A 14,867-nucleotide genomic window follows, 5' to 3' on the forward strand; every position below is an offset into this window, starting at 1 on the left:
CACAAAGTCAATTGGATCCTGAACTTTGAGGCCACGCCCCTAAGGGTCTGGAATGCATGTAACCTCAAACTGTTTCCAGCCTTAATGAGCCTCACCAGGGGGCTGCAGCAGGATTCCCTTTGTCGTAGGTCTCTAAGGGACCAACGTCTGCTCATGCCTGTGCCACGTAGGGGTGATCATTGAGAAAAACTAAAGGTGATGGATGGACTGGTAGTTAATCTCGGCACCATCCCGCCACATCATTCTCTAGTCTTTGTGTAACTACAGACAAGGTCAGCCCTATGCAAACCATTCTTGGCCCCATCCTAAATAGACTTCTGTTCCAAAAGGACACAGCCTCGTATTACAAAGATCCACACGAGTGGCCTCTTTCCATCTTCTTTTTGTTTCAAATGGAACCTGCTATCCCCTTAACCATGCCTCAGGCCTGCCACGTTCCATGCTTTGGCTCTTATCATCAACCTTGAACCATCTCCATAACTTTGAAGCGCCGAAGAATTTGCAGCTGTTGTAACTGCTTGAAGTTTCCCGCATTTTGATGGCCGTGGATTCAGGTTCAACTTGCTAGCCCAACTCTACTCTGTGGGAATTTTGCACTTCAGGCCACTTCTGTGCAGCTCGTCACCGTCTGAGACTGATTCAGCCAAAAACCTTGCTTCAAATTCCATTGTTAATCATCACCAGAAACTAAACGTATCTTTGTCCTCTCGAGCATAGCTACCAAAGTCAGCTACAATTTTGTAGGTAACTTCCTGATTGATTCAGTGGATCTACTTCTTTTTTATTCATTTACCTTTTTGTTTTGTTTTGACAGTTGTTTTTGCTAATTAATAATCCTTAAATCACAGCCCACCTTTAGATTTTGCTTTTGCATAATTATTAAATATTCTTTTTGATCTAAACTTGGTTTGAATCTTAAAATTCCTTGTCTTTTTTTAATAAACTATTGAAATTTGTGACTTCCACTGTTTTTCTTTACCTTTGGGCGTGCCTTAGGCCATACTTCTCAAGCCACGTTACCAAAAGCGTGCTAAGAACACTTGGTAGAAGACACATTTACCTTTGCTGACCAAAGTTTGGGAAAATCAAAGCAAGCTGACTCCAGAAAGCACACTAAGGTTACTCTCTTGGGTGGCATCTGCACCAACTGTAGATGCAAAAAGTAAAGATTATGAGTTAAGCTGTTGGTATCCGTGCCGCATGAATTTGAGACTGCCACCCTCTCAGTCTCAAACAGTGGAAAGAGCTAAAGATGCACCCGTCACAGATTCATATCTCAGCAACTAAGACTGCTGGCTGCTGCCATACAACACTCACACTGATACCTGTATCACAATCCCTGTGCACTGTACAAACCTTTACATAAACAAGTTGTGCTGTGCGTTGTGAACAAGCTTTCACCCCCCTTTGTATGTAAATGGGTTTCTGTGATCAGACACTCCAGGCTCCCATTTCTTCTAGTGCGGGTGAAAATGTGAGAACTGTAACGAGATCACAAACAAGGGCTGTATTAAGAAATAATCATCTTCCAAGTCACACAGTAGTTTGTAGTTCTTCAGTCTTTTAAATGTACATCCACCCAGCATGTTCCAAGGTAGAGAAAAGTTTGCGAAGCACGACTCTCTTGTTGTCCGCTCCCCAGATTAACTCCATAAAAACAGAAACAGAGTCCAATTTCCTGAAAAAGCGTTGGGGCAGGTAAACTAGAGGGGCCGAGAAGCAGTATAAATGTATTAACAGCATTTTTGCAACTTCCACTCTACCCATGGGTTGATAGTGGCAGGGAGCCCCAAAACGACAGGGAGATGCAAACATTGAACATCATCTAAGTTGCCCTGTATAAGTTCTTCGTCAGTGTGGTAAGTTCACCGCTTAATACCTGAAGATGTCAAGGTGCCAACCCAGTGCTAATTGGGGCAGCACTTCCTGTTCTAAGTTGTGAGTTTGCGCATGGAATATAAGCTAGATTTGGTCCAAATTAGCCTCAGTCCAGAATCCCTACCAAAATCATATAGAACCTCCATCACCTGCAGTAGATACGCATACACGTACCTGAGGTACACAAATGCATCATCAGCATACAGTGAAATGACCTCCCAATTTGGCCCACTTGGTATACCGACTGCTGGGTGCTGTGAACGAAACAAGCCAGCGAACAGGTCCATGACTAGGGCAAAAGTAATCAACAGCGGGGATCTTTGCCACATGCTTCAAAAGAAACTGAGATCTCTGCCTGTCCGGATGCAGGCCAGCGATTTATCCAGTGCAGTATTTCTGCACCTAGTTTCATGCACATCAGCACTTTCGTTAAATAAAACTACTCCGGGTGTCGAAGGCCTTCTCTATATCTTTTGAGAGTGCTGTTTATGGAGGCAAATTCTTGAAGATTCTTTTCCATCAGCTGCAGAGGGGTCATAGGTTTAGACACATTTTTCTCCCAGGTACGAAACCATTCTGGTCTTGGTGCCAATGTAGAGAGGCAGGGAAGCAACCTGTTTGCAAGGACATTCCTGCGAATCTAGTGGTCGGTGTACAGTGGCCAGTAGGAGCATAGCTCCAGGGGGTCCTTGTTGGGCTTAGGCAGGACCAATATCATAGCCTCCCATAGGGATCCCGGCAATGTGCCTTCCTGCCGGACCTGTTGGTACATTTGGAGTAGGTTTGGAGTGAGGGTTGCTCTGTAGGTGAAGTAAAAGTCTACCGGGAACCTGTGCATCCCAGGAGTTTTGTTGCACGTGATCTAGTCAATCATGAAGCCAATTTCCTCAGTGGTCAGGGTTTCATCTGGTGTATGTCCCTGAAGGGGGTTAAGTCTGGGGATCGACAGTCTATTCAAATATTCATCTAATTGGGGTGCTTGCACTCCCAACACAGCCTGGTATACAGACGTCTGGTACTACAGGAAAGCCTGGTTTATATCTGCTTGTACATTTCAAAAACTCAGTTATACATAAAGATAAACAGACAAAACAGACCAAAAAATATATGTTCACCAAAGTAATTTAATGTACTAGTTTTTCTGGTGAACACTCAAGTAATATTCAAGAGACAGGTAATATTCAAGAATTACCGGTTAAGTAAAGGCTGCAACCAAAAGGGGGAAGGTGCTAATAGGATGAGGAGTGCTCAGTGTTAAGAAGGAAAGAAATCAATGTCATAGGAGAAAATAAGAGATGCGTATTATTTTCAAAAACACTATGATCGGTTGTCATTCATTGTCATAAGCAGCCTAGCTCCACATGTATTTGTACACAATTTAAGTCATATGTTAAAATTGCAGAATAAAATTCAAAATTTGCATGATAGAGGACACAAAAGGGTAAGTCTAGGCCTATCCAAGAGCGTCGACGTTTTGATCCGACTTAGGGCACAAGGGAATTTCACAACCTCGGCCGTGCAGATCTTCTTCAGGACTGGAGTGGTCTGGGGCAACCTGGAGGAAGGTGGATAAGTCGCCTAATGGGAATAAAAGCTTGGGTCAGGTCCGTTGCTGTATGTAAAGGTGCGCATCAAGCAGCAGTGCGCATGGTTGAAAAAGGTAAGGCTTACCCCTCTGCGTGTGGTGAGAAGCCAAGGTATGAGTTCATCAAGTCATGTCGTATTCACTAGTAAATTCCATTTGGGGTAACCATCAAGGAGATTAATTAACTAAGGAGGAAAAATGGGGAAAAAATGCCTTAAGTACTTGACCGGCATCGAGGATAGTGTATACGTTGGTAACAGTGCTGATCAGACGTATCTCAGTGTTATTCAGGAATGAAGCCTGGGCATAGTTGTAACGGAGGGGGCGCTGTCATGGTCCGTGTATTAATCACAGTTCAAGGCGATCAGCCGTCTGTGAAGTAAATGTGCGAAAGCTTAGTCATGCTGGCAAGGAAAGGCAGCCGGCTGTAAAAGCATTACAATTACGCCACAAGTTGCGTGATTAATTACCTGAAGACAGGGGTCCTCACAGTTCGGTGTCTTAGCAACAAATGAATTGCAAGCGCGGCCCCTCCCGGAGGATAATTAAATACCGGAGGCAGCGGGAAAAGGTTACTGAGGACGTGCGCTATGGGCCAGAGTTGAAAGACTCACAAGGCCATGCGGCGATTACTGAAGAATGAAAGGAAAGCTCCTGTCACGTGTGACAGATGCCTGAGTTATGATAGTGCATATGGCCGGGATGCCCGCCACCCCCTCCCAACACAATCCCCAAGGATGGGAGAAGTCGGACACAGGTTGAACTTTTGGAAGGCGGGAGGGAGTCACCCTCCCGGCCGTATTTATTAAAATATGAAACAAAATTTAAAACATTAAATAAAAGTGTCATAATCATGTACAATTTTACATTTATTACATTTCGATGAAGATATGTTCTTTGGCTAACCTTAACAGATCTCTAATACAAAGGTTTCCTAGCCGAGTCTAACATCCTGCAAATGCATACATTCTAAATTAAAATTGTACATCCTAGCATTAAGGGCCAACGGCAAGGTCTTAACCGGTGTCAGATCCCTACTACCAAAACTCTCGCCCTCACGGTGTGAGTGGCGCATGCGCAGAGGACTCTACCCTCGTTGCCAACTGTAACTTCCCTTGTCGTGGTGGGGGCCCCCTTTCCACTCGATGCCATCTTAGAGGTCGTCCAAGTTCCCGTGTGAGGTATCTGTAGGAAGGACAGCGTGGACTCCCCCCCATCCCCACACTCTATCCGCCGTCGTGGATATCCGGCCCCCGGGAAATTAGTAGGAGGGGCATCTAGCTGCCTCCCCCCTGGGAGGGGCCTATGGTCGTCTCCCCCTAGGCAACCCATCCTTAGTGGGTGCCGCCTCCGTGTCGGAGGGGCCAATGGCCGCCTCCCCCCGGGCGCTCCCATCCATTCTGGGTGGCGCCCCCCTCTAGGGACCTTGAAATTACTGCTCACCGATCATGACCTTACCGCCCGACCAAAAATAAATACGACAGTTGTTTACCTACTAAGGAAGAAAAAATTCTGACATTGCCTTGACGTGTCATCGACTGCTCACTCCTACAAAGGAAAAAACATTATCCTACAGGCAGAAGTCACATCCTTAACTTAAACATTCCTTTACTTTCTACAAAGGAAAAAAGGCCTATCTTCAGCAAAACTTTATTAAAAACAAACATTGCCATAAGGGGCTGGTGGGTGGGTCCAAATTGCTGCTTGTTCCGTCTAGGGCTCACGAGCAACAAGTGGGTGCAGCCTTCAGAGCACAGGAACAAGAGGACGCTTCTTCGGATTCCCGCTCTATTTATCCTTCTGCGGGAGGGCGTGTACCCTCCTCCGGTACGCCTACTGGGCGTGGTCTTCGGTGTAGGTGTCTAGGACAACCCCTCTTGGGCGGGAAAAGGCACGCCCCGGCTACGCCGCTTCGGGCATACCAGCCGAGCCACGCCCCCGCCCAAAATGATTTCCCGGGGGGATCGGGGCACCCAGCCATACGTTCGGGGGGACCGAGTGGTCGCCCCTTTCCATATGGCCGGGATGCCCGCCACCCCCTCCCAACACAATCCCCATGGATGGAAGAAGTCGGACACAGGTTGAACTTTTGGAAGGCGGGAGGGAGTCACCCTCCCAGCCGTATTTATTAAAATATGAAACAAAATTTAAAACATTAAATAAAAGTGTCATAATCATGTACAATTTTACATTTATTACATTTCGATGAAGACATGTTCTTTGGCTAACCTTAACAGATCTCTAATACAAAGGTTTCCTAGCCGAGTCTAACATCCTGCAAATGCATACATTCTAAATAAAAATTGTACATCCTAGCATTAAGGGCCAACGGCAAGGTCTTAACCGGTGTCAGATCCCTACTACCAAAACTCTCGCCCTCACGGTGTGAGTGGCGCATGCGCAGAGGACTCTACCCTCGTTGCCAACTGTAACTTCCCTTGTCGTGGTGGGGGCCCCCTTTCCACTCGACGCCATCTTAGAGGTCGTCCGAGTTCCCGTGTGAGGTATCTGTAGGAAGGACAGCGTGGACTCCCCCCCCATCCCCACACTCTCTATCCGCCGTCGCGGATATCCGGCCCCCGGGAAATTAGTAGGAGGGGCATCTAGCCGCCTCCCCCCCTGGGAGGGGCCTATGGCCGTCTCCCCCTAGGCGACCCATCCTTAGTGGGTGCCGCCTCCCCATGGGAGGGGTCAATGGCTGCCTCCCCCCGGGCGCTCCCATCCATTCTGGGTGGCGCCCCCTCTAGGGACCTTGAAATTACTGCTCACCGATCATGACCTTACCGCCACAGGCCGGATAGTTGACCGACTATCCGGCCCCCCCTACTCCTCCTAAAGGTCATGCTTCCTCAAACCCCTTAGCCACGCTATGAAGTCTCCTATGATTAAATCATTCCCCTCCCTGGACAGATGAACCCCATCATTCAGATACATGAGATCACCCCGAATACACCCATGAGGAATGCTATGCAGCTGCGAAGAGCGAAACAATTTACCAATTTTATTGTTAACTCTTTTCACCGAATGGTTCAGTGCTGACACCGAAAGGCCCCCCCGCCATACCCTCCTGGGAATCATGTGGGACCAGGCAATCGTGCACCCCGGGATTCTTTTAGCCAGCCAGCTAACAGCAGACAAAATTTGTTCAAACAACACTCGTCTACCCAGTGTCACCAAGTCATTGCCCCCCAGGTGTACTATGACTACAGATGGCGGTGACCTTTGCCGCCCTAAGAGACCCTCAAAAAATGATTCGAAGTGGTCAAAACAGAGCCCGCCCTTCCCATGGAAGGCCACTCTGTACCCGTATTCCCCAGCTGCGTGAGTCGGGTCACCTGCTTTGAATACGTCCCCGGCGCGCCTCAAATATGAGTGGCCCACGACCCATACCACTCTCACTCCAGACGGTGGTCCTTGACCGCTGGTCTCCTGGTGCTGGGTCGACTGCAAATTCCACCCCGCGTGACAGGTTCGCGAAACTGTACTTCAAACAAAAGACAAGAAGCGTGAGTGCATGTCAATTGACTTTACAACATGTGCAATCGCACATACCTTTTGAAGCAATTCGAGGACCATCGTCCCAACTGCTTCACTTCCTCCGCACTCTGACCCCTGGCTGTAGCTTCGGTAGCAGCCCCTATCCTAAAGGAGTGGGTCCCAAAATCACACGGGTCCATGCCCGCAGCAGTGATTGTCAGTGCTAGCACCCTCTGGAACTGAAACCTCGTCAGTGGGATGCCATCCTTGTGCCTCAGCAAACTCCCCCCCCATGTAGCCACCCTTAGTGCCAAGTATTCCTCTATACACTTTATCGGGCAGGTGGGGGACCCTCGCGCGCGCTGCACGTGAACACTATTTCCCATAGCCCCCTGGTCGGTCTTGGACCTGGCTATCGAGACAACCATCGAATCACCCCTAATTTGGACGTGATCCCAGCACAAACCTCCCTCAACGTCTTTCTTATTCCTTGCGACCAGTTCGCTCACCCGCATAGCCCCATGGAATGCTAATGCGAAAGCTGCCCGGAACAGAACTGCTTCGAAGTGGGAGGAGCATGTCTCGTCTAGTTTCGCTACAAGTAGAGACAACCTGTCTAAGCCAATCGGGCGCCTCGCATCTTGCTTGCGACCCTCGAGGCGCTGCCAGCCGCGAAGGGCCTTCTTAACCAAAAAGGAACCCGTTGGGTCTTTTATGCCATGCACCTGCGCCATGAATGAAATGGCCGCCCTATGCCTACTGGCCGTTGCCGCTGATCGGCCTTCTCTGTGCAGCGCTACCAGGAACCCCAGGAAGGATTCCTCCTGACCCCAGCTCTGACTCCCTGTCGGACCCAAAAATGTGCAATAGGAACGAAACGCTCCTTCGTATGCCTTCCTTGTCCTGGGGTCTAAGCTTGCTGCCACGAGGTCTTGTAATCCGGGGCACCAATTAGCCATAGTGCTTCGGGGAATGGTGCCGCCACTAGGTCCGCTGTAGGTAGATAACCCCTGAACGCCTGCATATGTGAACGAGAGAGTGCATCAGCTGCATGATTCAGTACGCCCGGCACATGTTTCGCCCTGAACTGTACATTCAGTCTCATGCAAAGCAGCACAACTTCTTTCAACAATCTCAAGATCAATTTGCAGCGTGCTGCCTGTTGGTTAATGCATTCGACAACAGTCATATTATCAGACCAAAACACCACTGAGCGGTCCCTGAAGTTGTCTGGCCATGCCATCAGAGCAACCCAAATGGGGAATAACTCCAAGAACCCAATGTTACCTGTGAGACCGCTGGAGTGCCACCACGTCGGCCATGTTTGCGCCGACCATCGATTACCAAAGATGGCGCCAAATCCCACGCTCCCCGCTGAGTCAGTCCACAGACCTAGTTCATCTGAAGACGCTGGCGGCTTGTTCCACACGACTCGACCGTTGAAGTCCGCCAGAAATGCCAACCAAATGCGCATATCCTGGCGAACCTCTGCCGACAGTCTCGTACGGTGGTGTCCCTCTTTGAGACCAACCATAGCTTGTGCAATAGAGCGTGAGAAGGGGCGGGCCATTGGTATCACCCTCAAGGCAAAGTTAAGCTGACCCACTGTTTGTTGTAACTGGTGCAGGGTCACTTTCTCCTTGCCCAGGCATTGCGTCAAGGAAGCCCTAAACTTGGCCACTTTTTCCATCGGTAAACGGAAACATCCCTCCACCGAATCGAGCTCAATTCCCAGAAACTCCAGTGAAGTAGATGGTCCAACCGTCTTACCTGGTGCCAATGGGACTCCAAACTCCCTCATGAGGATGCAGAAGTCCTGCAGCGCCTGCACACATTTCGTATCGCCGGCTGCTCCCAAGAACAGGAAGTCATCAAGATAGTGCATAACATGCCTATGCCCTGTGGCTTCGGTGAATGCCCACTCTAAAAAACAGCTGAACATTTCAAAATAGGCACAAGAAATGGAGCAACCCATAGGCATGCATTTAGCCATGTAATAACTCCCTTTAAATGCAAAACCTAGCAAGCGCTGATCCTGTGGGTGTACCGGGAGCAACCGGAACGCCGATTCGATATCTGATTTCGCCATCAGCGCCCCGGGGTCCAGGCGATTTAACATGGCCACCGCATCATCGAACGATGTGTACCGCACTGAACAAACTTCCGGGTCAATGGCCTCGTTCACCGAGGAACCCCTTGGAGCAGACAGGTTATGAATAAGTCTAAACTCCCCTGGGTCTTTCTTCGGGACAACCCCTAATGGGGAACTGATGAACTCCGCCACCGGCGGGCGATGAAAAGGCCCTGCCACTCGCCCTAAGCTGACTTCTTTTGCAATTTTCCTCTCTGCCACGCTTGGGTTGTGCTGTACCGATAACTGGTTTTTACAAAAGGAGTCCCCCCGAAAATCCCCCGCCGGGATGCGGAAGCCGTGTAAGAATCCCTTCCTCATCACCCCAGCGGATACATGATCAGGGTATTTGTTCAACCTGAGGTTCCGTGACGATTTGAACCCGTGTTTTCAAGTTTGTCGGAAATACATAATATTAGTATCAGCGAACCGCAAATGATCCATTCAGCATATCCTGGTGTTTTCGCTACGATACGAGCAAGAGCACTCCTGTTATGAACACATTTCTGATCTACCCACGGCATCCATCTTAGATCATGTCCGCCATTTTGTGTTTCTTGCCCTCACATATGCAATAACCTCTGATCACTTCATTTCGATTAAGGACACGTAGCCTTAGCCGGAGATTCACCTCTTTCATGACACGTGTGCCTTAAACCAGATCACGCTGTAGCTGCATGACTTGACAAAAGCTGCCTCCTCTGCCCGAGGCCAGCCCACCTGAACTGGTTCTCGTGTCCATTGTCCCGATCATGATTAGGCGGCCGAAGCCGGTAGCCTTGCCCATTTACAACCCACAAACATCTCTTATCCCGCTCTTCTATCTCCAGCACCTGGCTCTGCTCCTTTCCTTCTGGGCCTTTATTAGGGGGAGGTAACGAACTTTACGATGAGGCGGTCCGGCTCTTGAATGCAATATTGACAAGGGATTGTGATGGACTAGTGGGAACCCCTCTTCGTGATGTTTGGCATCAGATATTATCGACAGTTCCTGTGTAACGCCAAATATTTATTGTTTAAGACACAAAGGTTTAGGAATGTACTAGCATGTGAAATATTTGCCTGAAGCACAATTTTTCGTATATAAGGAGCAACCCTCAATGTACAAATCGAACAGGCTCCTGGTTACTGCCCATGCGTAGTATCTGTGACTTCTGTGTCCCTGCAGTAATAAACCTTTGGTCTTTGACGCCACCATCGAGAAGCCCGTGTTTCTGTTCATTTGCGCACCAAGGCAGGTGGAACTCCGGGGTCTTTGGGTGTTGTTCCCTGACACCTCTGGACGGAACCAAAAAAGTCCAGAACTCCAATTGGCGCCCAACGTGGGGCGACGTCATTCGGTACCGGTCCAAAAGCCTGAAGAGTTCGAGGAGCTTCGTGTGAAGATTTCCGAGGGAGGCGCCCCACTTCATCGATCCCGGCATATCGCAAAAGTGGCCCGAAGTTCTCTTCCACGAGGGTTCCCGTTCAGGACGGCTGCAGTGGGCCGTTGCCTTGACCGTCGCCCTGTCTTGGACCCGAGGTGCAGCCCTTAGTACAGCGAAACGTGACGGGTTTCTCCTTGGTGACGTCTTCAGTGCCTCAGTTAAGTATTTAGTGATAGCTAGCTGGTTACTTTGTGAGGGTTGTTAAAATCCTTGATCGGTTCTTGGTTTGGTTTGGTTTCGTAAGATTATCACTAGTTGTTCTGGTTACGATAATCTATTTGGTTCAGTTTGGGTATCGATACATTAGTTTGGTTTTGGTAGGCCTAAGTTCTTGGTTCGAGTGCACATATTTGTTCCGTGTTTTGTTTGTTTTGTGTTCCAGACTGAAAATGGTAAGTCGGAAAATGTTGTCTTGTTTTGGTTGCAACCATGACTCACGATTGGAGGATTCCTGTCTGGTTCCTCCGATTGGGACTCCCCTTTATGACTTGTACTGTAAACATGGTGTGGGTCCTATATCCTATAACGAGGTGTGGGTCCGTTACTGTAAGAAGGATGGTGTCCTTAGTTGGCCACTACATGGTAGTTTTGAACCCGAGATTCTTGATAATTTAGAAGCGAAATTGTTTAGGAAGAAAGCCCGGCCGGCAATGTTTGATTCTTTCCGTTATTGGCGAAAAGAGTCCAAACAGAGAGAGATAAAAAGGTTGAAAAAAGAACAGAAAGAGATAGAAGAGCTAACTCTAGAGCAAGCAACTAAACAATTGCAAGATAATGAGTGCGAAAAGGCCATAGATGTAGCAATTAGAGAGCATAATTTAGCGATTGACAAGTGCTACCCTGCCTTGCCATCGAAAACAGCTAAGATACTGGAGGATCCCGAAAACGATCCTCTGTTGTCTTATCTGTTACGGTCACCTCCACCGTACGCACAAGGTGCTACGGCTCAACTTGTACCGAATGTCCAATTGCCGGTTGCTGGACAACCTGGTGTTCTTGTTCCTCAGAATGTAGTTCCTGTACCTCCTGTGGTTAATGTGAATATTCCTACGGCTCCTCCTCTTCCTGGGTTTCCGTCTTCTATACCTGTATCTGTCTCGCTTACACCTACTACATCACAAACTATTTTTCTCGATACTCCTACTGCCTCGCTATCTGTTCCTACCTCTACTGTGTTCTCTACGTCTGCGAGTGTGTTAACTCCACTTTCTGTACGTCGAGAAATAACTGATTCTGTTGCTAATATACTGTCTCCTTTATATAAATCTTTAATTAAGACTCCTACTTCTGATTCAGTTCAGAGACGTAGTCAGCTACCTAGTACTGAAGAACGGGGAGTTTTAGATTCCACGGCTCTCAGATGGATTACGAAAGTTAGAAGATATAGTACGAGAGATGTACTAGATACGTTTATGCAGTGGAAGGAACCAACGCAACGGTACGTCTTTGATGAGATGTGCTCGTTGTTACGTGAGGAAATAGAGGAAGATGATGTTGAATCAGACTTGGAAGATTTAATTAAAATTCAAAAAGAGTTTGCTGCAGGAATGATAGTGGGTGATAATATAAAAGAAGCGATGGAACTCATTTTAAGTTTTAGGAATGATCCATCTCTTCGTTCGCCGAGAGATTTAGAGAAAGGTAAAATGAAGCCAAGTCGCCAATATCCTATGAGGGAGGTTCCTCCAATTTGGCGCGAAGCAATACAACGTGATGATAATGCGGGTATTGCAGCTGCTCCAGCACAGTTCCAACGAGTGTGGATACACATTCCATGGAAGCGAGCTGAAGTGCTAGCGGTGAAACAGGCCTTGCCAGATCCGCGTAAAAATCCAGCTGGATATTACAAGGAATTAACACAGACAGTTGAAGCTTGTATAATGAACTTAGCGGACATCGATATGTTATTTGGTAATGTAGTTCCACAACCAGTGTGGGCTAAAATTCGTAGGGAGGATCATCAAGCAGCTCTAGGTGGTGATTGGGCAGCTATCACTGCAGCGGATGGTCAGCAAACGGGTGGTGCAAAACCCGAACCCCTAATTGCTAATCTTCCAGGTAGAATAATTGACTTAATGAAGACTCTGATGCCTGCGTTGCGTGTTAATTGGGATAAATTATCCGCATGCAAGCAAAAGAAAGATGAAAGTGTCTCCGACTTCTTCACGAGGTTCGAAGAGACTTTTGTAGATCATAGTGGTCAGGATATGAGCACTGAAGGAGGACAGAGACTGTTTGTCGATAAATTTGTGCATAATTTGTTACCTGAATTATGCAATAAATTAAAGGATTCAGAGAGTGCGTGGGCTGTTTCCACAACTGCGCAAATACTTGCGACTGCACAGTACTACGAAAATAGGGATAAAGAGGAAAAGGAAAAATCAGAGAAGAAAACGAAAGATTTAAAGACTAAAGTTCTTTTACAGCAGGCGTATCCGCCTCGCACGAATCAGACTAATATGCAACAGAATTCGTATCAGAGGACAGATTATAGTTCAACCAGGCCTCAATATCAGTGGAATCAGTGTGCGTACTGTAAGAAAGAGGGTCACTACAAAAATGAATGTCCAATCTTAGCGCAAAATAATGCAGCAGCAGCTCAGAGAGGTCGTGGTGGTTTTGCGCAGAACTCTAGAGGTCGAGGACGAGGTGCTATGCCTCCGCAAACGAATGATCGTCCCTCCAATCATTTTGATCAACGAAATGTACAGTCAGCTCAACAAAATAGATCTCAGCAATATCTTGTTGAAGATTATTGTGAAGTGGATGAGGGATTTCAGCAAAATGGGTACTAGGACAGCCATGGACAGAGAGAGGGAGTAGTATCAGTTCCAGTAGATCAGAGTGGGCCTTATGTCGCAGTAGCAACATCAGGTGTAGTCGAACCGTTTCTGTTGGATACTGGTGCCGCAAAAAGTTCTATCATTCATGCGAAACTCCCTGGCGCACCTTTGTCCGGCTCAACAAATGTTTCCGTAGGTTTTTCAGGCGCCCCTGTTTACAACCCGATATCTGGTCCTTTGTCCATTTCTGTTGGACCGTGTCAATTGAAAGCACCCTTGATTTTGACGACAGGTTGTAATGAAAATCTGCTTGGTTTAGATTTGTTAAAACGACTATATGCGACATTGTACTGTTCTCCGGAAGGGGTACAGCTTACTTTGGGTAAAAGAATCACTTCTCCGATGTACTTGTCAATGGACGCACTCCCGCCGGATCTGCGCTCACTCCCTGATTCTCTTTGGGCGACTGGTCCTAATGATGTAGGCCTTTTAGAAATACCACCGTATGTAGTAACTTTGAAAGCAAATGTAAAATTTCCAAGGATTCCTCAATATAAAATATCGAGTGAAGGAGAACGTGCACTTTTATTGATTGTGCAAGATTTGATTAAAAAAGGTGTGGTTGAAGAAACTCGAGGAAATGTTTGTAATAGTCCTGTATTACCGATTCTGAAACGAACTGATCCTACAAAACCTCCAGTGTATAGGTTTGTCATCGACCTCAGAGAAGTTAATAAGATTGTAGCTCCGCAATTCCCTGTGGTTCCAGACATTACTGCATTGTTAACATTGATTCCGGCTACAGCCACTTGGTTCTCAGTCATCGACTTGAAGAATGCCTTTTTCAGCATTCCGATAGCCGAGGAAAGCAGAGATATTTTTGGCTTCTGTCTAGGAGGTCGAAGTTTCAGATTTAAACGCGCTCCACAGGGCTACTGTGAAAGTCCATCTATTTATAGTCAAGCATTAAAAAGCCAGCTAGATTCTTTTGTCCTTCCTCCAGGTTCTGCCTTAGTACAGTACGTAGACGATCTTTTAGTGGCTGCCGATGACAAGGAAACTTGCAAAGCAGCTACAGTATCGTTGTTGCATCATTTGTCTGATTTAAATCACAAGGTGTCACCTTCCAAGATGCAATACTGCTGCCAAGAAGTGACCTACCTAGGTCATCTCTTGTCAAAGGAGGGAAGGAAGTTGACCCCAGAAAGAATAAAAGCAATTACGCAAATGAGTGTTCCACGCACACAGAGAGAAGTACGTGCCTTTTTAGGTATTACCTCTTACTGTAGGCAGTGGATCCCAAATTTTTCTCTTTTAGCGAAACCATTGGTAGCTTTGACTGGGAAAAATGTTCCGAGTCCGGTGCCATGGTCTGATGAATGTCAAGAGAGTTTTACTGAATTACGAAAAGCCTTGTGTTCAGCTCCTGTATTGGGTACACCTGATTACAGTAAGCCATTCATGCTCTACGTTCACGAGAGAGAAGGGTGCGCGTTGAGTGTCCTGACACAGAAGTTTGGTGATAAACAACGCCCTTGTGCGTATTTCTCATCAACATTAGATCCGGTAGCTAGAGCGTTGCCTAG

The 14,867-nt window shown here is 47.4% G+C and overlaps 1 protein-coding gene across 1 annotated transcript in view; it reads left to right on the top strand.

Annotated features, from left to right (window-relative positions):
- LOC147737962 (uncharacterized) overlaps positions 1-14,867 on the top strand; it is a 435,987-nt gene that overhangs the window by 2,465 nt on the left and 418,655 nt on the right. The gene's annotated exons all lie outside the window — the stretch shown is intronic.

This window comes from Lissotriton vulgaris, chromosome 1_1 (genome assembly GCF_964263255.1).
Source record: "Lissotriton vulgaris chromosome 1_1, aLisVul1.2, whole genome shotgun sequence".
Lineage (NCBI taxonomy): Eukaryota > Metazoa > Chordata > Amphibia > Caudata > Salamandridae > Lissotriton > Lissotriton vulgaris.